The sequence below is a fragment of the Garra rufa genome, chromosome 2 (assembly GCF_049309525.1).
Source record: "Garra rufa chromosome 2, GarRuf1.0, whole genome shotgun sequence".
Classification (NCBI taxonomy): domain Eukaryota; kingdom Metazoa; phylum Chordata; class Actinopteri; order Cypriniformes; family Cyprinidae; genus Garra; species Garra rufa.
The window spans coordinates 2,851,486-2,877,670 of record NC_133362.1 but is presented as its reverse complement, the minus strand read 5'-3'; the positions used below and the strand labels follow the sequence as shown (position 1 = coordinate 2,877,670).

The following is a 26,185-nucleotide window of genomic DNA, read 5'->3' as shown; positions in this document are numbered from 1 at the left end:
ATATATATATATATATATATATATATATATATATATATATATATATATATATATATAGTTTTAGTATTTTTTATAGGTTTAGGAAGTTAAAAAAAGTATTTATTTTTATTAATCTCATTGCATTATTTATCAGTTTTGATTTTTTAAAATTTCTGTTTTTTATTTTCATTTTTTTTTACTTTTTTTGAGTATTTATAAAAAGTCGATATAAGACTGGAGTAATGATGCTGAAAATTCAGCTTTGATCACAGAAATAAATTACACTTTAACAGATGTTCACATAGAAAACAGCTATTTTAACTTCTAATAATATTTCAGAATTTTTTATGTATTTTTGATCCAATAAACGCAGACCTGGTGATCAGAAGAGACTTATTTCTTGCAGCATGTTTTCTCCTGCGGGTCCTAATAAAGTCACCAGCCAACTGGCACGTAACCGGGTTTCATTTACTCGCCAAGCCAGTTTTTACTCTGGTTGGGATCTTGGCGAGTGTTGATTTTGGACTGTGCGCTTCCATGTGTGTGAAGATCAGTGAAGCAGAGAGAACCTGAGAGCGTCAGATGGCCATTCAGTCGGTCTCTAACCAGTTCTATTGTGCTCTTTTCTTGCTTCCTAACTGTATTCTCTGGGCGTTTGTATTCGGCGACGCCGGGACGTCCGTCTCCCATGACTCCTGAGCGTCTCTCCTCATCTTTAGACGCTATTGAGAGCTTTAGCCCGCAGTTTTGGGCCGCTGCATTGAGCCCCGAGCGGACAGGAAGCAGGTTTTCGCTCTTTTTAGGCCAACTTGAGGACTGGAGGTGCAAAAGCCCCTCAGAAAAGCAGTTAGTGAACTGTGAACCGCATCAAATCCCCGGCGCCTTACGCCCGCGGGCTCCGTTTGTTTGGGCCGTCGACAGACACAGAAACTGTCTGATTGTTCAGTAAAAATTAAGAATATAATCCTATTGAAGTAAATCTTTGGTCATGCTAAACTCTGACTGTGCTGCTTTGAGCGGCTCAGATCCAGCGCTTTGACAGAACCGGCTCCGGCTATAATTTACATGTTATATTTGAGCGCTGTGAACTCCTTACATAAGAAAAGAGGCCTTTTCTTCATATTCATAAGAGCCAGTTTGTGCTCTTTTGTGCTGGGGGTTATACATAAACACATGAACTTATGAAACACCACTGACGTCACTCCATTCTGCCAACCGGATCGGCTGGGAAATGATGCATTATTGACCCGACAGTAACTAAAGTGATCATTTCAGTTGTTTTTAGATTTTTAGGTTGACTGATATGGATATTTTGATAACCGATATCTAATGGCCAATATCAAGCCGATTATATAGGATATCAGTATTTAATTTAAACATAGTAAAAACATGTATAATAATTGCTGAAATGAAATCTATTTCAAAATATATTTAATTGGATGTGTTTTTAGTACTTTACTAAGTAGTGGTCAACCGATATGGATTTTTTTTTTTGGAGACCGATATCTAATAGCCGATATTTTTTAAATAGTAAAAACATATGTATGACAATTGATCAATTAAAATCTGTTTCATAATAGATTTAATTAGATGTATTTTTGGTATTTTTCTAAGTAGTGGTCAACCGATATGGATTTTTTTTTTGGTGACCGATATCTAATAGCCGATATTTTTAAATAGTAAAAACATATGTATGACAATTGATCAATTAAAATCTGTTTAATAATATATTTAATTGGATGTGTTTTTGGTACTTTACTAAGTAGTGGTCAACCGATATGGATTTTTTTTGGTGACCGATATCTAATAGCCGATATTTTTAAATAGTAAAAACATATGTATGACAATTGATCAATTAAAATCTGTTTAATAATATATTTAATTGGATGTGTTTTTGGTACTTTACTAAGTAGTGGTCAACCGATATGGATTTTTTTTGGTGACCGATATCTAATAGCCGATATTTTTTAAATAGTAAAAACATATGTATGACAATTGATCAATTAAAATCTGTTTCATAATAGATTTAATTAGATGTATTTTTGGTATTTTTCTAAGTAGTGGTCAACCGATATGGTTTTTTTGATGGCTGATATCTAATAGCCGATATTTTTAAATAGTAAAAACATATGTATGACAATTGATCAATTAAAATCTGTTTAATAATATATTTAATTGGATGTGTTTTTGGTACTTTACTAAGTAGTGGTCAACCGATATGGATTTTTTTTGGTGACCGATATCTAATAGCCGATATTTTTTAAATAGTAAAAACATATGTATGACAATTGATCAATTAAAATCTGTTTCATAATAGATTTAATTAGATGTATTTTTGGTATTTTTCTAAGTAGTGGTCAACCGATATGGCTTTTTTTTGGTGACCGATATCTAATAGCCAATATTTTTTAAATAGTAAAAACATATGTATGACAATTGATCAATTAAAATCTGTTTCATAATATATTTAATTGGATATGTTTTTGGTACTTTACTAAGTAGTGGTCAACCGATATGGATTTTTTTTTTGGTGACCGATATCTAATAGCCGATATTTTTTAAATAGTAAAAACATATGTATGACAATTGATCAATTAAAATCTGTTTCATAATAGATTTAATTAGATGTATTTTTGGTATTTTTCTAAGTAGTGGTCAACCGATATGGTTTTTTTGATGGCTGATATCTAATAGCCGATATTTTTTTAAATAGCAAAAACACATGTATGAGAATTCCTGAAATTAAATCTGTTTCAAAACAGATTTAATTATATATATTTTTGGTACTTTACTAAGTAGTGGTCAACCGATATGGATTTTTTTTTTGGAGACCGATATCTAATAGCCGATATTTTTTAAATAGTAAAAACATATGTATGACAATTGATCAATTAAAATCTGTTTCATAATAGATTTAATTAGATGTATTTTTGGTATTTTTCTAAGTAGTGGTCAACCGATATGGTTTTTTTGATGGCTGATATCTAATAGCCGATATTTTTTTAAATAGCAAAAACACATGTATGAGAATTCCTGAAATTAAATCTGTTTCAAAACAGATTTAATTATATATATTTTTGGTACTTTACTAAGTAGTGGTCAACCGATATGGATTTTTTTTTTGGTGACCGATATCTAATAGCCGATATTTTTTAAATAGTAAAAACATATGTATGACAATTGATCAATTAAAATCTGTTTCATAATAGATTTAATTAGATGTATTTTTGGTATTTTTCTAAGTAGTGGTCAACCGATATGGTTTTTTTGATGGCTGATATCTAATAGCCGATATTTTTTTAAATAGCAAAAACACATGAGAATTCCTGAAATTAAATCTGTTTCAAAACAGATTTAATTAAATATATTTTTGGTACTTTACTAACTGGTGGTCAACCGATATGGATTTTATGATGACCGATATCTAATAGCTGATCTTTTTAAATAGTAAAAACGCACATATGACAATTGATGAATTAAAATCTGTTTCAAAATAGATTTAATTAGATGTATTTTTGGTATTTTTCTAAATAGTGGTCAATCGATATGGATTTTTTTGATGGCCGATATCTAATAGCCGATATTTTTTTAATAGCGAAAAGACATGAATGACAATTGCTGAAATGAAATCTGTTTCAAAATATATTTAATTGGAGGTATTTTTACTATTTTACTAAGTAGTGTTCAACCGATAATGGATGTTTTAATCTAAAATCTAATGGTCAATATTCATGATATCACAATATTTAATTTAAAAATAGTAAAAAAAGCATGCGTAACAGTTGCTGAAAAGACATCAAAACAGATTTAATATGATGTATTTGGTACTTTACTAAGTAGTTGTAAAAAATCAATATAGATTTTTTGATGGCCGATGTCTAATGGCCAATATCAAACCGATTATATAGGTTATCAGTATTTAATTTAAACATATTAAAAACATGTATAATAATTGCTAAAATTAAATCTATTTGAAAGTATATTTAATTAGATGTATTTTTGGTACTTTACTAAGTAGTGGTCAACCGATATGGATTTTTTTGATGGACGATATCTAATAGCCGATATTTTTTAATATGATTTTAATTAGATTTAATATGATGCATTTGCTACTTTATGTATGACAATTACCGATATACATTTTTTTTATCCAAAATCTAATGCTCGATATTCATGATATCACAATATTATTTTAAAAATAGTAAAAATGCATGCATAACAATTGCTGAAAAGAAATCAAAATTTAATATGTTGTATTTGGTACTTTACTAAGTAGTAGTAGTCCACCAATATGGATTTTTTTGATGGCCAGTATCTAATGGCCAATGGCTGATATTTATGAACACAATATTTAATTTAAAAAATGATCAAAACACATGTATAACATTTCCTGAAATAAAATCTATTTTATTATATGTATTTAGAGGTATTTTTGTTACTTTACTAAGTAATGGTTGACCGATATGGATTTCTGATGGTTGATATCTACCGGCCAATGGCCAATATTTATAATATTCACAATATTTAATTTAAAAATAGTAAAACTCATGCATAACAATTGTTGAAATGAAATCAAAATAGATTTAATATGATATATTTGGTACTTTACTATGTAGTAGTCAACCGATATATATATATTTTTGATAGCCGATACTTATGATATCACAATTTAATTTAAAAATAGTAAAAACACATGAATAGCAATTGCTTAAAAGAAAACAAAATGTATTTAATATGATGTCTTTGGTACTTTACTAAGTAGTAGTCAACCGATTTATTTTTTTGATGGCTGATATAAAGCCCATTCACAATATTTAATCTAAAAGTAGTAAAACCACATGCATAACAATTGCAAAACAGATTAAATTGTGTTTGTATTTAGATGTATTTGCTTCAATATTAAGTAGTGGTCAACCGATATGGATTTATTTGATGGCCGATGGCAAATTTAAAACCAATATATATGATATCACAGTGTTTAATTAAAAAATAGCTATTGTTAAAACAAAATATATTTTAAAATTGATTTAATTAGATGTATTTAGATGTCTTTTTGCTATTTTACTAATTAATTCTCAACCGATATGGATTTTTTGGTGGCCGATATCTAATAGCCAATGGCCAACATTTATGTTATCATGACATATAATTGGAAAAATTGGAAAAACGCATGCATATTATTTGCTGAAAAGAAATTAAAATATATTTAATGTGATGTATTTGGTACTTTACTAAGTAGTAGTCCACCGATATCAATTTTGTGTTTAGATGTATTTGCTACAATATTAAGCGGTGGTCAACCGATATGGATTTATTGATGGCTGATGTTTTGGTGTAGAATAAAAATTAGTGAAAACCCAGGCATAATAATTGCTGAAATTAAAAGCATTTCAGAATAAAAGTCCAGCTTTTGACATATCGGTAATGAAAAAATACCAAATATCGGCCGATATATCGGTCCTGGTGATATATCGGTTGACCACAGTTTTCACAAAACAGGTGAAGGAATACCACAGATGCACATCTGCGGACCAGAAGATGACAGAAATATAAAGAAATTGCACTGAACCACACCTTTGTGTATCTAAGTTAAGTAATTTCTCTCTCTTTTTGTCTTTCAGGCACTCGGATGTTGCTACTTCATTCACGAATCATTGAAAAACATCCAGCAGTTTGATTTCAAAGGTACGTGTGTCCCTTTAATGCGGCGTGTCTTCAATCCCATCCGATCCAGTGCGGTCAAGGTTGTTTCAGAAGCTATAAAACATGCTAAGATGGAGTAACCGATAGGAAACAGTAATGCTTATTAATATTAGGATTTAATTCATGAGATTTCAGCCTGTGCTAATAGTGCACTCAGGCTATTGGACAGTTAGCGGTGACCTCATCAGCGGTAGGGGTCAGGGGTCGCGTGTCCCGACGGTCACACTAATTAAAGCCACTCCCATTACAGCGGTGTGAGCATTAGCCCCCGCCGGACCCTGCAGCCCCGCTCAAACCCGGAGCTCTTAAAGACCACGATATCTCTCACATGATGGCCGTAATCACGCTCTCCATCAAACACAAACCCTGAGCACATCTCAGATTCCACTGCAAAGAAAGTGAAAAAAGAAAATTAAGCCTATTTTAGGGCCAGAAAAGTGTTTTTAATTAATTAATTAATTATTATGTTTTCCACAACAAATATCGACAAATTCTTAAATCAAGATGCATTTGCTGATTAAAATAAAATAAAAAATAAAAAAAATCCTATTTTCTGCTACAAATATCTAAACAGCCTTTAATCAGGATACATTGATTAGTCAAATAAAATAAATAAATAAATAAATAAATAAATAAATGTATTTCTATTTTTGGTTTGGTTTTCTACTACAATTATCAAGATTTACCAATATATTTAGGAAAGTTAAAAATAAATAAATAAATAAATAAGTGTAATATGTATATATTTATATTACCTTAATATTATATATTTTTTAAATAAATGTTGATTTTTTTTTTTTATTTGTTTAAATTACGCTGATAACAAATATTTATATTATATTTAATAAATTCAATTAAATGTATTCCTATTTTTGGTTTTATTTTCTGCTGCAATTATCAAGATGTACCAACATTTACCAATATATTTAAGAAAGTAAAAAATAAATAAATAAACAAGTGTAATATGTATATTTATATTAACTAAATATTATATATTCTTTTAATAAATGTTGATTTTTTTTATTTGTTTAAATTACGCTGATAACAAATATTTATAATATATTTAATAAATTAAATGTATTTCTATTTTTTGTTTTTGTTTTCTACTGCAAATATTAAGATACATTTACTGGTAAAATAACATAGAATTACATTAAATTAAATTAAATGTATTCTTATTTTTGGTTTTATTTTCTACCACAATTATCAAGATTTACCAACATTTACAATATTTAAATTTACAATATTTAAGAAAGTTAAAAAATAAATAAGTGTAATATGTATATATTTATATTACCTTAATATTATATATTTTTTAATAAATGTTGATTTTTTTTTTATTTGTTTAAATTACGCTGATAACAAATATTTATATTATATTTAATAAATTCAATTCAATGTATTCCTATTTTTGGTTTTGTTTTCTGCTACAATTATCAAGATTTACCAACATTTACCAATATATTTAAGAAAGTAAAAAAATAAATAAATAAACAAGTGTAATATGTATATTTATATTAACTAAATATTATATATTCTTTTAATAAATGTTGATTTTTTTTTATTTGTTTAAATTACGCTGATAACAAATATTTATAATATATTTAATAAATTAAATTAAATGTATTTCTATTTTTTGTTTTTGTTTTCTACTGCAAATATTAAGATACATTTACTGGTAAAATAACATAGAATTACATTAAATTAAATGTATTCTTATTTTTGGTTTTATTTTCTACCACAATTATCAAGATTTACCAACATTTACCAATATTTAAATTTACAATATTTAAGAAAGTTAAAAAATAAATAAGTGTAATATGTATATATTTATATTACCTTAATATTATATATTTTTTTTAATAAATGTTGATTTTTTTATTTGTTTAAATTATGCTGATAACAAATATTTATATTATATTTAATAAATTCAATTCAATGTATTCCTATTTTTGGTTTTGTTTTCTGCTACAATTATCAAGATTTACCAACATTTACCAATATATTTAAGAAAGTAAAAAAATAAATAAATAAACAAGTGTAATATGTATAGTTATATTAACTAATTATTATATATTTTAATAAATGTTGAATTTTTTTTATTTGTTTAAATTACGCTGATAACAAATATTTATATTATATTTAATAAATTAAATTAAATGTATTTCTATTTTTTGTTCTTGTTTTCTACTACAAATATCAAGATTAAAGTTAAATTAAATTAAATTAATAAGTGTAATATGTATATATTTATATTACCTTAATATTATATATTTTTTTTAATAAATGTAGATTTTTTATTTGTTTAAATTATGCTGATAACAAATTTATATTATATTTAATAAATTAAATTAAATATATTTCTATTTTTTGTTTTGTTTTCTACTACAAATACCAAGATTAAAGTTAAATTAAATTAAATTAATAAGTGTAATATGTATATATTTATATTACCTTAATATTATATATTTTTAAATTTTTTTCTTTGGCTTTTTATTTGTTTAAATTACGCTGATAACAAGTATTTATATTGTATTTAATAAATATTTCTATTTTTTGTTTAGTTTTCTACTACAAATATAAAGATACATTTATTGGTCAAATGAAATAAAATTAATTGTATTCATATTTTTGTTTGTTTTTTTCTACTGCAAATATTAAAATACATTGGTACAATTACTGGTAAAAAAAAAAGTATTTCTATTTTTGTTTTGTTTTCCTCTACAAATATCTGAACATCCTAAAATCAAGATACATTTACTGATAAAATAAAATAAAATAAAATAAAATACAATAAAATACAATTATTAAATTAAATATTAGTAATTAAATATTCCTATATCAAGATACATTTACTGGTAAAAAAAAAAAAAAAAAAAAAACTATTTCTATTTTTATTTTGTTTTCCTCTACAAATATCTAAACAGTCTTAAATCAAGATATATTTACTGGTAAAATTAAATTAAATTAAATTAAATTATTAAATAGTAAATTTTATATCTTAAATATTATATTTTAAATTTTATATTAAATGTATAAAAAATGTTATGTAATTGATTAATTTATGCTAATTAATTTATAAAAACTACTTTTGTGGTAATCACACAGAAATTAAAAAATAAATTCAAGTAAAGCATCCAGATGCATTATAGCCATGACAATGTAATAATTAAAAAAGCATAATATATTTATTTTACCTTAATATATATATATTTTTGTTAAATAAACGTTGAAACACTTTTTAAAAATATTATTTTATTAAATAAATGTTAAAATGTTTTTATTTTATTTATTTTTATTTTTCCATTTGGCTTTATATTTGTTTAAATGATGCAGATAACAAATATTTATACTATACTTAAAAAGACAGAGACAATATATTTTTTATTCTCAGTTGGGCTTTGAAAGCTGTGATTTTAATAAATTAAAAATCTTCTAATGCGAATGTAAAATGAGGTGTAATGTGAAGATATGTGTGTGCGACCAGTAGGTGGCGCAGTCGTCCTGATCAGTGTCTCTGAAGTGTGTTTGCGTGTCAATGAGTGCTGTTTTATTCCTCCTCAGCCAAGAAGTTCAGGAAGGTGGTTGGTAAGGAGGTTCATTCGGACACTCTGCCCAGCACAGCCACGCTGGAGAAGGAGAAGTTTCCTAAAGACTATTTCCCTGAGGTGCGTCATGATCAAACAATCAACCTCATGTTTGTCTGCTTCACTCACATTTCTCACATCAAGCTCTGGATTGAAATTTCATATTGAGAGCAAAACGACTCTCGAGTCAGAAATCATTACAGCCCTGAATACTGCATCCCTGCTTAATTTGGTTCACAGTGAAAATGACTCACCTTTATGTCCTACCAGACCTGTAAGAAATTCAGCACAAATTAAGATGTTTTTGTTGAAATCTGAGAGCTTTCTAAGCTTCCATAAACACACACACACACACACAAAAAAAAATAGCAACTTTATTTAATAATTTTTGGGTAAACTGTCGCTTTAAATTATTTAAAAATAAAAAATAATAAAACAAATGAAATAAAAAAATAGAATTTTTTTAAAAATAATGTAAGTTATTATTAATTGATAAAAAAATAAAAAAAATGTAAAAAAAAATATTTTAAAAAATAAATGAGAATTAAAAGTAGTTTAAGTATAATTAATAGTAATTAATTATAGTAATAGTTTAATAGTAATTAATATTAACTGAAATATATTCACAACAATGATGACAATTTTCATTTTTGGGTGAAATGTCATTTTAAATAATTTAAAAATACAACATAATAATAATAATAATAAAGTAAAAATTATTTTAAAAATAAATGAAAATAAAAAATTATTTAAGTTAATAGTAATTATTATTTACTGACCTTTATTCAACAGTGATGACATTTTTATTTTGGGTAAACTATCGAAAATCGTAAATCTCGTAAATCATTTAAAAATAATAAAATTAAAAAATATATGTAAAAAATATTTTTAAAAAGAAATGAAAATTAATTAAAATTAATTTTTTTTTAGGTTAATAGTAATTAATATTAACTGAACTTTATTCAACAATGATGACAATTTTCATTTTTGGGTGAACTGTCGCTTTAAATCATTAAAAAATAATAATAATGATGATAAAACAAACAAAATAAAAGTGTATAAACACATTTCCCCCTGCATTAATTATTAGTTTTGTTTAATATCTTGATTTAAGGATGCTTGGATATTTGTAGTGGAAAACAAAAAATGTGAATTTTATTTTATTTCATTTTACCAGTAAAAGTATCTTGATTTAAGGATGTTTAGATATTTATAGTGAAAAACACAAACAAAATAGGAATATTTATTTGTTTATGTATTTATTTAAAAAGATACATTTACTGAAGATGTAAAGTAAAATAAGATAAAGAAATAATAAAATAAAATAAATAAATGTATTCCTTTTTTTGTTTTCCAGTACTTGTAGCGAAAACAAAAAAATAGGAATACATTTTTATTTTATGTTTTATTTTATTTTATTTTGTTTTACCAGTAAATGTATCTTGATTTAAGGATGTTACGATATTTGTTGTTGAAAACAAAACAATAAGAATGAATTTAATTTAATTTAATTTAATTTAATTTAATTTAATTTAATTTTATTTAATTTTATTTAATTTTATTTAATTTTATTTTATTTTATTTTATTTTATTTTATTTTATTTTATTTTATTTTATTTTATTTTATTTTATTTTATTTTTTTTTTTATTTTATTTTATTTTACCAGTAAATGTATCCTGATTTAAGGATGCTTAGATATTTGTAGTGGAAAACAAAAAATATAGGAATACATTTTTATTTAATTTTATTATTTAATTTAATTTTGTTTTATTTGACCAATAAATGTATCTTGATTTAAGAATGTTAAGATATTTGTAGTTGAAAACAAAACAATAAGAATACATTTTTATTTATTTATTTTTATTTTTATTTTTATTTATTTATTTTATTTTTATTTTACCAGTAAATGTATCTTGATTCAAGGATGTTCAGATACTTGTAGTGGGGAAAAAATAAAATAGGAATACATTTTTATTTATTTTATTTTATTTTATTTTACCAGTAAAAGTATCTTGATTTAAGGATGCTTAGATATTTATAGTGAAAAACACACAAAAAAGGGAATATTTATTTGTTTATGTATTTATTCAAAAAGATACATTTACTGAAGATGTAAAGTAAAATAAAAATAAGATAAAGAAATAATAAAATAAAATAAATGTATTCCTTTTTTTGTTTTCCAGTACTTGTAGCGAAAACAAAAAAATAGGAATACATTTTTATTTTATGTTTTATTTTATTTTATTTTGTTTTACCAGTAAATGTATCTTGATTTAAGGATGTTACGATATTTGTAGTTGAAAACAAAACAATAAGAATAAATGTATTTTATATTATTTTATTTTATTTTACCAGTAAATGTATCCTGATTTAAGGATGCTTAGATATTTGTAGTGGAAAACAAAAAATATAGGAATACATTTTTATTTAATTTTATTATTTAAATTAATTTTGTTTTATTTTACCAATAAATGTATCTTGATTTAAGGATGTTCAGATACTTGAAGTGGAAAAAAAAATAGGAATACATGTTATTTTTATTTATTTTTATTTATTTATTTATTTATTTATTTATTTATTTATTTATTTATTTTTATTTTTTACCAGTAAATGTATCTTAATTTAAGGATGTTTAGATATTTGTAGTGGAAAACAAAATATGAATATTTATTATTTATTTATTTATTTTATTTTTATTGTGATGCATGCAACATTTAATGACATGACTATGAATCGAAGAGTTTCTGCTCAGAGATCTAAGACCTTTTTTGGTTTCCACCTGAATGAACGCTGTAATGTGTTTGGATGATGTTGGAGTGTGATTTGGTGTTTGATGTGAGTGTTGTGTAGAGCTGATATACTAATAAAGAGCTCACGTCACCCAGATGCTCGTCTCCCATCCGTCTCCCACACTCCGGCAAACAGCGGCTCGTAAATGTATGCAAAAACAGCGGCGTGGCCTTTCACGCGCCGCTAGCTGCGGTTCCGCACGAGGCCGACGGCGGCGCTTCCTCCTGATGAGAAAACAATTACGTTTACAGAAGCGGCGCACCTTCGCCGACCAGAGAAAACAGAAAGAGAAAAGTTTGCATTGATGCATTGATTTACGCGCCGCTGAATCTCCGGAGAGCGGCACTCCACATAATGTTGGGCCGTTTAAAGCAGCAGATTTGTGTAGTCTATCAAGGGCTTTCTCGCTCGCTGGTGAGAAATCGCTTGTTATCGTAGATCACAGATACGGCTCCGGCCTCTTATGAAAGATGAATTAATTTCACTAATGCTTTAATGCAGGTTTCTCATGAGGCGGGCAGGCTGGCGATAACCTCGGCTTCATCCGTGATTTATGCCGTCTTTTAGTAGATGAAACCGCCCGGATTCGCCATCCATCTGCTTCCCTAAAGGAATCCTATTAACGGCGGCTCCGGGACACGCAGCGCTGTTTGGACGCCGACGCTCCGTGTTTTGGACGCTTCTAGCTGCGCCTCGTGTGCTTTGAGGGATCTTTAACACACGTCCAAACCGCTGCAGTCTGTGGGACGAAACAAAATGAACATTAAAAACAAAACTAAATTAAATATATCTGCAGCTGGTGGACGAGTCACATTAAATGAAGTTACAATTAAAATAAAATATGAAATTAAATTAAATAAAATGCTAAATTCTAAAATAAAATAAAAAGTAAAAATAAAACAAAATATTAAATGAAATAAAATGCTAAATTATAAAATAAAGTAAAATAAAATAAAAAGTGAAATAAAATATTAAATGAAATGAAATGCTAAATTATAAAATAAAGTAAAATAAAATAAAAAGTGAAATAAAATATTAAATGAAATGAAATGCTACATTATAAAATAAAATAAAATAAAAAGTAAAATTAAATATGAAATTAAATTAAATGCTAAATTATAAAATAAAGTAAAAAGTGAAATAAAATAAAATATGAAATCAAATAAAATAAAATGCTAAATTATAAAATAAAGTAAAATAAAATAAAATATGATATGAAATAAAATAAAATGCTAAATTATAAAATAAAGTAAAATATAATAAAAAGTGAAATAAAATATTAAATGAATAAAAAAGCTAAATTATAAAATAAAGTGAAATAAAATAAAAAGTGAAACAAAATATTAAATGAAATAAAATGCTACATTATAAAATAAAATAAAATAAAAAGTAAAATTAAATATGAAATTGAATTAAATGCTAAATTATAAAATAAAGTAAAAAGTGAAATAAAATAAAATATGAAATCAAATAAAATAAAATGCTAAATTATAAAATAAAGTAAAATAAAATAAAAAGTGAAATAAAATAAAATATGAAATCAAATAAAATAAAATGCTAAATTATAAAATAAAGTGAAATAAAATATTACATGAATTAAAATGTTACATTATAAAATAAAGTAAAAGATACGTCTACTGGAAATGCTAATTTAAAAAATAACTTAATTAATTAATTAAAGTCAAATAAAAACTAAAAAAAATAAAATAATAATTATTAAATGAAAATTAAATGTATTCCTATTTTTTTTTTTTTTTACTAAAAATATCTAAACATCTTTAAATCAAGATACATTTACTGGAGAAGCAAATTGTAAATAAATAAATTAATTAATTTATTAATTAAAATAAATTAAATTAAATTAAAATTTATTCCTATTTTTGTTTTGTTTTTTACCAAAAATATCTAAAAATCTTTAAAACAAGACACATTTACTGGAGATGCAAATTGAAATGAAGTAAAATTAAAAATGTATTCCTGTTTTTGTTTTGTTTCCCACTACAAATATCTAAACATCCTTAAATCAAGAAATAAAATAAAATATATAATAAAATAAAAATATTTTCCTATTTTTTCTTTTACACTGCAAATATCGAAACATCCTCAAATCAAGATACAGTAACTGGAGATAATAAAATAATAAAATAAAATGAGATGATAGATCTGTCAGTGGGGATGAAAACTTGTATTCCCTTGAAATTAGGTTGATTTTTCTGACTCCATCTGCAGATATTTGTTTTTATTTTAATCACAAACTCACTTCATTTTGATCAATTTCCCATAAAACAAGATTTTTTTTGTCTCAAATCATCTTAATTTGAGAATTTTCACTAGAAAACAACGTTACTTTTTTGTAGTGTGATAAGAAGATGCAGCAAAAGTCACTTCCATATTGTCCTGATATTAAAGATATATGGAGAGCACATATCAGTGTATAGTGTCCCCTTCAGTTGATTCCTTCCATCTTCTTGAGTTTTGGTTTCTGGAGTGTCTTCATCAATGAGCCTCAGTGTGTCAAACATGTGGATGACATCACCCGCATTCCCCGTTTGATTGACAGCTGGCGCTTTCACCAGCAGCCAATCAGAAAGGAGGCGGCTCTGATTGATGGTGTGTGGCGTGTTTGTACCCTTGACTCCACACACGCCTGATGTTCTGTGGGTTTGTGTAATGAGCGCGTGACCCGTCTCCTCTTTAGGGCCCGTGTGTGCGGCGCTTCTGAGTTATGGCTTTAAGTGCTGCTCCAGAAAGCGGGACAATATTAATTGAAACGCTGAATAAGAGAGAAGCGGACAGAACAACAGGCTTGTGAAAGGTCGAGCTGATGCATTTTGTCATGTTGCTGTGTTTAATCAGCTCTTTTGATGGATTTGATGTACGTCTGCTGCTCTTCAGTCGTCATGAAGGAGATGTTGGATATCAGACTGAGAAAAGACTGACTTTTGCAGTGTTGTGTTTGATTTCACGTCAGTGACAGAGAAAATACTTTTCATTTAGACAGTTGATTTATTTATTTTATTTTTTTATTTTATTGTAATATGTAAAATTTAATTTAATTATTCTAATTAAATTTATTTTAGTTTCTCAAACCATGCTTTTTATGATGACTAATTTTATCTTATTGTAATATATTATTTTACTTAAAAAAAAAATTCTCTAAAACAATTTATTCTTGTTTTATTATAATATAATATAATATTATCTTTTTTTAAATATTTTTTTTATTTTGTAATATTAAATAATTGAATTTAATCTATTTTTACTGATATTTTATTTTGTATTTTATTTTATTTTGACTAATTTATTTAGATTTTTTATTATAATATAATGTTATTTTATTATATTTTAAACCAATTTATTCCTGTTTTATTATAATATAATATATTTTATTTTATCTTTATTTAATTTTCTTATTTTTACTAATATTATTTTATTGTGTTTTATTATAATATATTTTATTTAATTTTGACTCATTTATTTTATGATGTAATTTTTATTTTATTATATTTTAACAATTTTGTCCTGTTTTATTATAATATAATATTATATCATTTTTATTTTTTTCTTATTTTGTAAAATTATATAATTTAATTTATTTTTACTTATTATTTTGTTTTATTATAATATATTTAATTTAATTTAATTTTGACTATTTTATGATGTTTTATTATAATATAATATTATATGAGTGTTATTTTATTTTTCTTATTGCATAATATTATATAATGTAATAAAATGTATTTTTTAATTATATAATTTTATTTTGTATTATTATAATATATTTTATTTTGACTAATTTATTTTATGATTTTTTTTATTAGAATATTATTTTCCACCTTTTTTTACATTTTATTTTCACAATTTAATTATGAAGGGCCAGATCACTTAAAATTAAATCATTAAATAAATGTTGACAAAAAATTTGTACATTTTATATATTGCATTTTATTTGTCCTATTTTTATCTTTATCTTACTTTAATTTGATGATTTATTTTATTTTTACTACGTTTATTAGAATATATAATTTATTTATTTTTAAAAAAATATATTTTTATTATAATATTATTTACATTTTTTACTTCATTTTATTTGAACTAATTCTTCTTTTAATATATTGCAATATTATTATATTTTTTTATTTTATTGTATTTTATTTTTATTTATAACAATAAAGGTTAATATAATTATTTATTTATTTTATTTTTATTAAACTTGTTTTGTCTTATTTTATTATAATATTATTATAATGCTGTTTTTATTTTATTTTAAATAATTGAATCTTATTTTATGTTTTATATTCTATATTTTTAATTAAATTTTATTTCTCCTGTTTTTATCCAGTCTCTTAAACTGTTCTTAATTCAGTTAGATTTTTTTATTATAATATAATAATATTTTATTATATTTTAAACCAATTTATTCCTGTTTTATTAAAGTATTTTATTATATAATTTTTATTTTATTTTGTTATTTTATTTTTCTTGTTGTATAATATTCTTTTATTTTAAATAATTTAATCCTATTTTATTTTTTATATTCTATATTTTTAATTTCATTTTATTGCTCCTGTTTTTATCCAGATTCAGATCAGATTGTCTCTTAAACTGGTCTCAATTCAGTTTGATTTGCATTATTTTTAGCTTTCACATTATTGCGCTTCACTTTGCCGCCCCTGAAGTGAATGGAACGTGAAATCTGAGATTCGGTTGGTCGTTGGGGGCGTAAATGTCTCAGAGGAGTGTGTCAGTGCATGAAGTGTTGTTTAATCTGAGCGCAGACAGATGGGCGTTTGGGCGCTGCTCTTCATCAATCACAGCCGCTGTTTATTAGTTATTACTCAGCCGCCGTTTGTGTCTTTATGTGAGAGCAGCCGTGCTGTTATTTATGATCCGCCGCAGAAGGTCAGCCGATGAGATTCACCCGATCCGTGACGCTCCTGACCCGTGATCGAGGGCGAACGGGCCGCCGGACGCCGGAGATGAGATTATGTGCCTCTTCTCCGCGGCTCGATCCCGCGCTGACCCGCCGCTCGTCTGCGTTCATCACTGTCACCCGCCGCACCGCTGACCTTTACAGACTACAGCTGCGTCCACCAACCTGACCGTGTTCAGAACAATACTTCACTTCTATGCTCTTTTATGATATTTTGTCTAGTTAGGTCTTTCTTAGACTACGTTTGCAGTGTTTCCCCTACCGTTATCTTGCCCCTCAAACGGCACCTCCCGCCCCCCTCGAACGTCAAGTTCATTTTATTTTCGAAATAGTGCCAGATCACAATAGAAGTCATTTAAAGGTGCCATAGAATGCATTGAAACAATATTTTAAATTGTTCTCTGAAATCTACATAGAAGGTATATGGCATATGAAAGGGCAAAAAATCTCCAGAAACGGTTTTACAAGTCCATTGACAACCCTAGAATTTGTCCCTAGAATGAAATGCTCTGTTATTGCCTTATTTGGAAGGTTCCTGCATATTAATGAGGAGCTCTGCTCTGATTGGCTGTCTCACAGAGCTGCTCGCTCTCACACAGCTGTAAGGAAACACATGGAGGAAATATATATTTAATTACGGCCGCTTTATTAATTTAACTCTAGCCGCTTTTAATATGAGGTTTGTTGAATCTGCCGTTTTGAATCGCCCACATTTTACTCTGTGATGGCATGTGTCTACTGATGTACTGAAGTTACTGATGATTGGGCGATGCACATGTTGGGGGCGTAACTATTAACGATCGGGACTATAGCGTAACAGTTGGTGTTATGTTGGAATTGACCTATTTTTCGGTGGTCTTTTGCAAACACCAGAATTATATAAGAAGGAGTAAACGATGGTGTTTGAGACTCATGGTATGTCATGTCCATGTACTGAACTGTTATTATTCAACTATGCCAAGCTAAACACAGTTTTCCATTCTATGGCACCTTATCTTTCCTATAGAACAGGGCTATACATTGTTCTTTTATTAAACAAACTAAATTGCCTCATGTTATTTATCTTATTTACACGAAGGCATGTCATTTCTGTTAGGCTTGCCACGATAGACGGTGTTGACGGTGTTGACGGTGTTACCAGTTTTAAGACGCAACACCGGTGACATCACTTTTCCACCGTGACACCGTCCCCAGTTTTTTTTAAGTATTCGGGGTTTTTTTTATTAAATATTTTATTTGAATTAAATGGAAAATATAATTCTAAATAATTTACTTAAGACGAGAGCATGCACTATAATTAAAAACTGAACATAGCTAATGCGTCATATTTCATTTGATTTATCACGTGAGTAGAACGAGAGGTGTCGAATTTACAGAAAGAGAATGGCGGACGATTTAGTGTCAAAACGCAATGCAAAAGCGCCTGTTTGGCAATATTTTGGGTTCAAACCAAATGCAAAAAGGGAACCTGAAAACTTTAATAAAGGCAACCTGCAAACTTTGTCGTCCATTCAAATAATTGACGCCGAATTGCCAATTCCCGCAAATCTGAAAGTGAAAGTTTAATACACACGCTTTTATAAGGTATTTAAAAGCAGAGGAAAAGAGGAAATCCCCACGGTGATACCGGTATTACCGGAGTTGTCACATGTCGATTAACCAGTGGGGAAATTTCCTCATCGTCACAACCCTAATTTCTGTCTCTACATGGTCGCGCGTTTATAATGTCTCCTCCACCAAAACACAGACGGGATCGCGGACTAAAAACGGAATTTATTATAGCGCGGAGTGGCACGTAATTCACCGATTTTTGGATTAATAAAGCAAAAGTTGGACTAGTGTCTGTGAAAACTGAAACGCAAAAAGACCGTTTTAATATGAATCCTGCATGCTCCGTTTGCCTCTGTATGTATGAATGGTGGAGACGCGTTTTTTTTTTCACTACACGCACACCGAAGCACGCGTGACGCTCCCGCTAATTTTTGGCCTTTGCATCTAGGGCAAACACTGATTTGTGAACGCTACTCCTCCTAGAGTTTATCTCTACAAACTCCAAACTCAGCCCAGATCTTCAGACTGATCTCACTTAATGCTATACTTACGGTTTTCCTAAAAATGACGATAAAAACTGAAATCTTCATAAGGTTATGCTGACCAGTGATGCGCGGGTTGATCCAAAATGAGCGGTTACCCGCGGTTACGAGCCAAAAATATTTGTAATGATATTCGGGTCGCGGTCGGTCGGGTCGTTTGAAATAAAGATGCCAATTAAACCTTTGTAATTTATATAGAACTAGACACACTTTTCTATGAAATACATAGACCTACACTTTATTGGCTGAATAATATTTACCTTTTGAATGTTGAGCGTTATTAACTGTTGAATAAATGCTGACGCGGGACACAATGCCCGATTTCCCGACATGTTGAACTGAGCAATGACATTGTACCATTTTAATAGGCTACTTTTAAACGCATATAGCTCAGTAATGTCAGCTTTATGTATTTTCTGAGAGGGGGAGGGATTTTTGTTGGGAAAGTCAGGTGAGAGACGCACACTTCCATTAGACTGGATAAACACAAGCAGCATCTTAATTGTTAAGAAAACGGTATTCCTAATAAATGTTTCGAATATTTTGATTATGTCCAATGCTTCTCTTTCTTTTTGGAATTCTTAGACACATTTCACTGTTTAATGTCCTTAATTATAAAATTTAGCACAATTTTTAAACGTTTATTCAAGCAATAATATATAAATTATCTCATGTGTATGCTTGTTTAAAACCAGGGATTAAAAACAAATTCCAAGTAAAAACGGTATTTTTTCTTTACATTTCCAGAGAGCGAAACGAACGAAATTAAACATTTACTTAATAAATTCAAGGCACTATAATTTCCTTATTCATTTGATACAACTGTTATAGCTATACAATTAATATATATATATATATATATAAAATAATATTATTTTGTCATATTTGTGATTGCTGAATTTATAAATAAAAACTTAGTTTTGAAGTGCATTCGTTATGTTTGTATAAGAAAATTCCTTAACCTTGCCTATTAAGTTGATTTAATATTCTTGATGATTTTTAGAAGAAGTTAAAAGTTAAGAAAAAAGGAACTAGCTTGTAGTCTCTAATATTTAGGTCTATAGGCTAATCTTTTTCATAACTTTTATTACACTGTAGATCGAAATAAAATAACTCTTGATCATATTTAACATCGGAGAATCACTGACAGTTTAGAGTACTTCGAAAACGAAACTATTTTAATCTGTATAAAGGAAAGACAAAATAAATCACAACAAGAACAATCTGTATTTTTCTTGTAATCAAGAACATTTCTTCTGACAAAATTACCTAATTAATGCCGAATGACGCATCTCCACTATAATCGCTGCTGTCAGTCGCAAATATTAAACATGTGGGTCAGGAAGTGTGTATTTTCTTGATTACGATATTTTCTTTTCTTTTTTTGCGGTCATGGAGTTTTTAGGACATGGAGGCACAAGCGCGATCAGTTATATTTTTTTCAGTGGAAACTATTTAACCGTTATTTTTTTGTCAGACATGATAAATATATATGTAGAAAGCTTTAAATCGAAAACAACAACTTTTTTATTACAGTGCCTTGCGAAAGTATTCATACTCCTTTTTTTTTTTGGTAAGTTTTGTTTTGTTGCAGCATTATGTTAAACTGCTTTAAATTACTTTTTCCCCACATCAATCTACATCTCATACTCCATAATGACAGCACAAAACAGGTTTGTAACAACTTTGCAAATTTATTAGAAATAAAAAACTGAAAAGATCCTGTTGCATAAGTATTCATACCCTTTTCTGGGACACTCGAAATGTATCTCAGGAGCATTCATATTGCTTCTAGATGTTAAACTGTGGCAAATTCTAAAAGGTCTAACAGTTGAAAATGCATATCAGAGCAAAAACCAAGATAACTGCCTGTAGAGCTCAGTGACAGACTTGCGTTAAGGCGATGATCTAGAGAAGAGTTCAGAAACAAATCTGCTGCATTGAAGGTTGACAGAAGCATTCTCCATAATGGAAGACGACTGGAACAACTAGGACTCTAGAAAATGTCCAAGCTGACAGAGATGGAGAGGAGAAAAGGTGAGGCAAAGAATGGCAGATAATTGCCAAATGCAGATGTGCAAAGATGGTCACATCAGACCCAAAAACACTTGAGGCTGTAAAAGCTGCTTCAACTATGGACTGAGTTAAGGGGATGAATACTTATGCAATCTACTTATTTCAGTGTTTGATTTTTAATACATTTGTCAAATGTGCAAATCTGGTTTTTGCTTTGTCATTATTATGATATATGGAGTATTGATGTGGGGGAAAACTAATTTAAAGCAGTTTAACATCATGCTGCAACAAAACAAAACGTGAACAAAATGAAGGGGTATGAATACTTTTGCAAGGCACTGTAGTTCGTCTGATGGACACTTTGCCGAAGCGATGGCACGGAACACAACGTTAAAGACATTTTATGTTAAAATGAGGAGTATGCATATATTTTGGGTTTGTCATGAAACTGTATTTGTATTGCAGGCTGCTGTAGAATATGACAATGATTTTCTCAGAGGAGAAGTGTGTTAAGTTCGCTGTAGCCCATAGCGGATGAACTGAAGTATGCAAATGTAATGTGACTTGATCGAGTTAATCTTGTCCGAATGTCGGCTGAAAGATGTGAGGAGCAATCAAATCTCTCTCAGGCCTTTCATTTGCATCAGAGTTTTTAAATGAAATCAGTCAATTTGTAATTATGTGACCCGGCTGGTAATTAGTTTATTCATCGCTGCAGTTAACTCCCCATTAGAGAGCTTATTTATTTATTTGTCTGTGCTTTGGTAATCAGGACTCTCACAGAATCAATTTGTCTCTCATTTAATAATGTTGAGAGTCATGTGATCCTGTGGTTTACTGCTGAACTCAGTTACTCAAGAACACAGACTCGATCACATTTTCTTCATCTTTGCCACTGGCTTAAAATTTACATTTATTTTATTTTATTTTGTATTTCTTCGTTTATATGTAGTCTATATTTTGTATTTTATTATTATCTATATTTTTATTTTATTTTTTATTTATTTATATTTATATCAAAATTTTATGTATTTTGTATTTATTTATAATCAAATGTAATATATTTTTGACTATTTTTGATTTTATTTTGTTTTTCTAATTTGACCATTTTTACTTTTATTTTTATTTTAGCTAATATTTTATTGTAAATAATTTAGTTTTGTTTTATTTTAATGTAATATTGTTATATATTTTTTATTCTATTTTATTAATTTGTGTGTATATATATATTTTTTTTTTCTATATTCTATATTTTGTATTTTATTTATTATTATCTATATAATCTACATTATTTTTCATTTTTTTATAATTATATATAATTATTATATGTATTTTGTATATATTATTATATGTATTATGTTGTGGCCAACTACAGACCAGTGAGTATCCTACCTGTAATATCGAAAGTAGTCGAGAAAGTAGTGGCCATGCAACTGATGGATCATTTGAATTATGGAGAGCACCCCCTGAATCCACTTCAGTTCGGTTTTAGAAAACATCATTCGACTGAAACGGCACTTTGTTATTTTGTTGAACAACTCAAAGCCATGTTGGATAAAGGGGGGGTGGTGGGTGCCATATTTTTAGATCTGAAAAGAGCATTCGACACGGTAAACCATAACATCCTGTTATCTAAATTGTCCGCTCACAATATTTCTGATGAGACATTACGATGGTTTAAATCTTATTTGGAGAATAGGAAGCACTGTACAAGAATTAAGAGTACTATGTCTTCGTTTTTAGACTGCTCAGTTGGGGTGCCACAAGGCTCCATTTTGGGCCCTCTCTTGTTCAGTGTTTATATAAATGATCTTCCAGCTATTTGTCCTGAAGTTCACGTACAAATGTACGCCGATGACGCCGTGATATATGTCCATGCAAAATCAAGTCAGAAAGCAGCAGCTGTGCTCCAGGGAGCGATCGAAAAAATTTCAGATTGGATGGTGCAATCATGTTTGACATTAAATTTTAGCAAAACTGTTAGTATGTTTTTTTCAATAAGGAATACTTCTCACTCTGCTTCGGAAATTATTGTAAAAGGAACAGGAATTCACGAAGCAGAGTCTGTCAAGTATTTAGGCGTAGTGCTGGACAGGACACTGTCGTTTAAAAAGCATGTTTCAAAACTGATAAAAACTGTAAAATTTAATTTATCGCAGTTCAGATATATTCGCCCGCAGATGAGCACAGATGCAGCCAAGCTTTATATGCATGCGATGATATTGTCTCATTTTACATATTGCATCACAAATTGGTCTCTATCAACCAACTCTGCGTTACAGCCACTTCAAAGCTTGTACAAACAGGCACTCAAAATTTTAGATAGAAAACCTGTTTCATACCATTATTGTAACATTGTGAAGAAATATAAATTATTAACATTTGATAATTTCATTTTGTTTTCGAATGTCAGTTTATTATATAAAATTTTACATGATTTGGCACCACAGCCCCTGAGAATGTTTGTGAAATCGTGTGAAGAGGCAGGATTTAGAACAACGCGAGCCTCTTCCAGAGGAGACTGTTATGTCAACTTTAGGTCCTCTACTTTTGGACAGAATTGCTTCTCTGTGAAAGCTGCAGGGATGTGGAACTCGTTGCCTTTAACTGTGCGAGAGAGTAGTACCTTGCAACAGTTTAAACTTAACCTAAAGAAGTGGTTGAAAGACGGTCAGATTTGTGATCATTAGCACAAAACTGGTTAATTGGGGTATTGTTAAAAATGTAAGAAGGTAAATTTAAAAGTGAACTGTAAATAGTTGTAAAGGTATTGCAATTGCATGTTTGTTGAGATGATCCTTTTGCAGGTGTTTTATCTGTATTTTGTATTGTGAATGGATTCATCAATGGGAATGCTCATTGTCCACTGTATTAACCTGCTGTCACTTTGCCTCTGCCCAGGGACTACAGATGAAAATTAGCTTGTAGCTATCTCTGGTCTGTGCAACACATTTGTTGTGCAATGTCCCTGTTAAATAAACAAATAAATAAATAAATATATATATATATATATATATATATATATATAATTTTTTTTCTTCTAATTTTATAATAGATTATTGGAATGTACTTATTTATTTTATTTTTACTAAGTTTATTATATACTTTAGAATATATTATTTCATTTGGACTAATTTGTTTTTTATTTTTATTATAATCTTGTTTTATTATAATACTGTTATTTTTTATTCTATTGTATTTGCCTTATTTATAATAATATAATTTAATTTAAATTAATTTATTATTTAATTATTTATTAATACTTAGCGTATTATAATATTATTATAATGCTGTTTTTATTTTATTTTAAATACTTGAGTCTTTATTAGAATATACTGTTTTTTAATGTTATTTTGTTCTATTTTTTTCTTATCTTATTTTCTAATATTAATATTGTAACAATATCTTTTTATGTTTTATTTTTTACATTTATTTGTATTTTTAACATGTAATTTTGTTTTATTCATATTCATATATATATATATATGGGTTTGTGTGTGTGTGTGTGTGTGTGTGTGTGTGTGTGTGTGTGTTTTTAATACAAATACATGTATAAAATTAAATTAAATAAATAAAAATATATTAAAATAAAATGTTAATTATTTATAAATGTAAAAATTTAGTATAATTTTTTTATTTTTTTATTTTTTTGGTCTGGTCAAAACTGGAAAAATAAAACATTGAACAGATTCAGAAGAGATGAGACCAGCAGTAACACATTATCTGTCATTTTACTGAATGTTTCCTTTCCAAATGGATGAATTCTGACTGATCAAATGCATGAATGTTTGTCTGCAGGTGAATAAAGTGGACATATGGATGTGATTTAGGTTAAAGGTCTCTTTTTCTCTTCTTGCAGTGTAAATGGTCCAGAAAAGGCTTCATCCGAACCCGATGGACGCTGGCTGACTGGTGAGTTTATCAAATTTATTAAATTTAATATTTAAGAAAATTAAATTATTTAAAATAAAATTGATCTAAAATAATATAAAAGCAAAATAAAACACTAAAACTTTTTTAATAATTACAATAAATAAAAAAATGTATATATATATTATTATTTTGCAACTTATATTTTATTTTACTTACACTAATTTAATCTTGTTTTATTACAATGTAATATGTATTTTTTTACTCTCTTTTATTTGTTTAATTTTATTAGTTTTTTTTATTTAGTTTTATAATAATTTATTAGAATGCAACTATTTTTTTATTTTTTTTATTAAGTTTATTAGAATATAGTATTTTATTTGGACTAATTTGTTTTTATTATAATATTATTTTACAATTTTTACCTTTTATTTTGCAATTAATACAACACAGCATTTAATTAATCTAATTGTATTTTAATTAAATTTTAATTTAATAAAAAAAAATAATAATTCATAATAAAAGCAATCAAAAATTATATACTATTACTAAAAAATTTTTTTAATTAAAATGAAATAATTTAAAATTATGGATATCAGAGAACCCTGAACATGCAAATGTTCATTAAAGTATTGGCATATTAACTTAAAAACCAAACATTCAAAAAAGTATTTTAGCTAAATTGAGTTTGTCTGACAAAAACACTTGGGAATCACTGAAATAAACTTGAATTCTTCAAATGATTTATAGTTCAGTCCATGGTTTTTCATCCTACACTACTTTCAATGCAGGTTAACCAATGCAAACCAGTATGTATCCTGTTATTTCCTCTATTTTCTGACTGTAGTTTCTGTTAAACTCCGGTTGTAGGTTGAGTAGAGAAGTGAAGCTGTAATAAGTCAGCGTGAGTCACTTTGGATAAAAGTTCCTGCTAAGCGACTAAACCGCGCTTGTGAGCGACCGTAAGCGGAGTCAGAACCGCAGGATTAGATTACAGCTAATCGCGTTAGCAGAGCTCTTCCATATGACAGATGACACACCACATTACATGATCTCACACACACACACACACACACACACACACACACACACTGACACACACACACAAACACACACACACACACACACACACACACACACACACAAACACACTCACACTCAGAGACACACACACACACACACACACACACACACACACATACACACTCACACA

At 27.7% G+C, this 26,185-nt stretch overlaps 1 long non-coding RNA gene across 1 annotated transcript; it reads left to right on the top strand.

The window, feature by feature from the left end:
* Positions 1 to 5,548: 5,548 nt before the first annotated feature.
* LOC141325121 (uncharacterized) lies at positions 5,549 to 25,014 on the top strand. The gene is made up of 3 exons (XR_012353740.1): positions 5,549 to 5,664; positions 9,247 to 9,350; positions 24,962 to 25,014. It is a non-coding gene; the product is annotated as an uncharacterized lncRNA (long non-coding RNA).
* Positions 25,015 to 26,185: the final 1,171 nt, after the last annotated feature.